Below are 3,825 nucleotides of genomic sequence, written 5' to 3'. Positions count from 1 at the left end.
GGCGCTTGCGGAGCCCTCGCCAAGGTCACCACCGGCGGGCGGGCCGCGCCGGCGTGGGAGGCTCCGCACCGAGCTTGTGGCCGGGCGAAAAATGTAGGTTAGGGTCAGCTCATTGAAGATAGACTTGGACTGGCAGCAAAAGCGGCCAGTGGGGCCCCCCTCATTCCTCAACTAAAAGATTTGCCTGTTTAAAAAAGACCAACGGAGGGCTGGTGATATAGCTCAGTGGCACAGAGCCTGCCTGGTAAAAAAAGGCCAACGGGCCCCGCTGCATGCATTTAGCAAACTGCGGATGTTGGGCCTGCAGGAAGAGGTCGGCAAAGGAATTCGGGCAGAGGAGCTGGGAGTGGTGGGGAGCGCGAACTGTAGAGCCTGGGATGGGCTGCTGTAGCTGTTTTTCCAGGAACGAATACAGGCTCACTGTGCACAGAGAGTCCAAGTTCTTCAAAGAGACCAAAGCGCTGGATTTTTCCCCTCTGGTTTGGCTTTTTGTCTGTTTCTAAAATATATAAACCAAATAAATTATGTCTACGACTCCAGCATACATTTTCTGCGAAAATAGCTGAATGTGGTTCTGTCTCCACCCCCACATCTTCAACTTTTTAATGAGATGCATGTTGGAAAATGTGCTTAGCCAAAAGACTTTAAGCTTCAGATCTGTCGCTCTTCTCTGCTATTTGAAGAGAAGCTATTTCTGCCCACGCTAAAACAGTGCTCCAGATTTAGGCATTTCTGCTGAATTAACCCACTAAACTCAAATTCCCTATCCAGAGACGTGACCTTTGCCGCACATTCCAGCTCCATGGAAGTCAGACGATTCATCAGATGATTGATGGCATGGGGCAGTTGGGGATTTCCATTTAGAAATAACCTGTTTTCCTTAATGTGGGGATTCACTACGGAGTCCATTTCTACATCATATTTTTCAAGCAAAATAGTGGAGAAATTTAGTCATTATGTGCAGTTTAAAAGCTGGATCGGCCCAATATGCAACGGCTGAGCCTAACACAACTGATCGCAATATATGAGTAACATCTATAATCAGTTTGTGAGTCAGTGTACCACAACTGTTGTGGTAAAGAAAATCATTTCTTTGACCTTGCATAACCGGTCTTTGATTGTGAAGCTTTAAGGCCCCCCACTGGAAATTATAGATAAGACCAAGCTATACGTGCTGTGATTTGTCACTGAACATGTAATGAAATTTGAATATTCTCGATTTTCACGAGGATGTAGGTTAGGGTCAGCTCATTGAAGACAGACTTGGACTGGCAGCAAAAGCAGCTATCATTCTCTTATCCTCGAGAATGATAACTCCATAATTACATTACACTACTTAAAAATGCAAAAACATTGTATTAGAAACAGCAAGAATGCCAAATATGTACAAACACCTTTACTACCAAAAGATGTCGATGTCTATTGCAGAGATTATATCCTCCTACTACACTTGTGAGTTCAGAATGAGTATCCTTAAACCAATTTGTAGGCAGAAATTGAGACCTATGTTAACTTCTCAATCTTACACATAAAATTTACTGGTTTAAAATAGGCTAGCTGGACATGATGGTTCCCACCTGTCATCACAGCTACTTGGAAGGCTGAGGCAGGAGGATAACAAGTTCCAAGCCAGTGAGACCATGTCTCAAAAAAAAAAAGTTAAAATAGGTTAAGTATTATTTTAACAACTTTCATTTTACTCAATCAAGCAGTTCGTAGTGGTGATTAAATATTATTCTAAAGCTGAAGGAAGGGCCATATATGCCTGTAAGTCTCAGCTATTTAAGAGGCTGAGGCAGAAGGTTCACTTGAGCCTAGGAATTTGGAGCCAGCAAGGATAACAGTGAAACCCCATCTCTTTAAAAAATGACACTTAAGATGAACATGGTGGTGCATGCCTGTAATCCCAGCACTTGGGAAGCTGAGGCAGGAGGATCACTGGGAGTTTGAGGCCAAGCTGGGCTACATGGTTCAAGGCCAGCCTGAGCTACATAGTGAGACACTGTCTCAAAAAGACAAAACAAAATCCCACTTGAGATTGTGAAATATACATATATGACATAGATAAATAGATGGTTGATAGATACATAGATGTATGTATGTATCATATATATCTCTCTTCAGTTAAACCTCAGTAACAGATAGTCCTTCGGACAAAGTTAAGTGCTGTCATTTGACCTGAAAGTTCAAGAGATACAAATACAGAAGTCAAATCCTAAGTCCCAAACCAACCTCCATATCAACATGTTTTTCCCATTTAGAGTTAGATTCTTAAGTTTATGACTTACAAAATGTTCTATCCGTTTTTGTCCTATAACATTTTTAATGTGTCACCATAACAGCATACTTACTTACCATAAGTGTGAAGCATTTTTTTCTAATATTCGTGGGAAGGTGGAGTTTTACTGGTCTTCCTGTGCCTATACTTGAGAGATTACTTAACCTGGTTGTGTCACAGGACGTAGTCTGTATACACTGATCACCATGGTTTGAATTTGAAGGGAAAAAGGCCAGGCACAGTAGTGTGGGCTAAGAGAGGCTAAGGCAGGAAAACCACCTGAGCCCACTTGTCAGACCTGGCCTGGATAACATAGAGAGACCGCCTCTTTTAAAAAAATATAAGCAACAACAAAAAAGAGATGAGGTTGGGTATAATGGTTCCGAATCAGAAATTTAGATGACTATAAAGATATGGCCTCATTGTTGATGTTGGAAAAGGAAATGTGTCCAAAGGCTCATGTCTAGGAAAATCCCCAGTGTGTTATGTGGGACTTCAGGTAGAGGGCAGCCTCCGGCATTGTGGTGGTGAAGTAGCCTCTGTTTCTCTCAGTTACTGCCCAGATTTCAAGTCCTTAATTCTACCTGTTTCTTGTCGTTGGCTAAGCAATTTTCTCTGAATGCCCACGTCCCATTTTTTGCATGTTCCTTTTCCCACTGCCTAGTAATGGTGGCCAGAGGTGATCCAAGATGAGACCAATCCTAAGCAAGTAGCTGAACCTTTCAGAGTGCTCTTTCAGCTTTGGTTTGCTACTTCCACATTGGAAGATCTTTCTGATTATCAGAAACAATGAGGAGATTGGTAACAGTGTAAAATTCCAAGGTCGCATCCAATTTGCCAGTTTATTATAGAGATACAACTAAGGAAGGGCCATAAGGAAGGGATCCGTAGGGCGAGGCATGGGGTTGAGGGCATGCCTGTAGCTTCCAGGCCTTCTCTGGCAATGCCCCTCTTCCGAGCCTTCTCTGGCTGTGCCACTCTGCTGGCACTTAACCTGCTCACCAACCCGGAAGCTACGTCTTTTAGTTTTGCACATTTTATTATGCCACGGCTTTGGAAAAACACTCAGTTTGACTTCCTGAAGGAAAATGGAATCTTTTGAAAAAGAAAAAAATGTGAACATGATGTGGATTCTGACCAACTTCAACACTGGCACTGAGGCAACTTCTGGTCAAAATACAGAGAGTAGTTTAATAAAGGTAAAAGAAATTTAAATTCTATATCAGTTTTTTACATGTAGCTCAATCTTTCAAATGCTTGAAGCTATATTGGCATAAAAATAATTGGAAAGCAGCCACCAAAGAGACTTTTTTTAAAAATAGGTTGCTTCACTTTGTGTGATTTCATATCATACTACTCTGATAAAGCCAACAGATCTTTGTAACTAAGGAGGGACTCTGAGATCCTTTCTCAGGAAGGGTTTTGACCATGCGGGAGGGAGAATTGTTATTTCTGTCTTCTGTGGGAAAACCATAACCCTTGTCACTGTGACCCTCATCTATTTTGTTTCAGGGTCACTCTCAAAGACAACATGTGGAGTAAGAAAG

Source organism: Chinchilla lanigera, unplaced genomic scaffold (assembly GCF_000276665.1).
Source record: "Chinchilla lanigera isolate Chin_1 unplaced genomic scaffold, ChiLan1.0 scaffold00032, whole genome shotgun sequence".
NCBI classification, from domain to species: domain Eukaryota; kingdom Metazoa; phylum Chordata; class Mammalia; order Rodentia; family Chinchillidae; genus Chinchilla; species Chinchilla lanigera.
Note: the sequence above shows the minus strand (reverse complement) of the source record.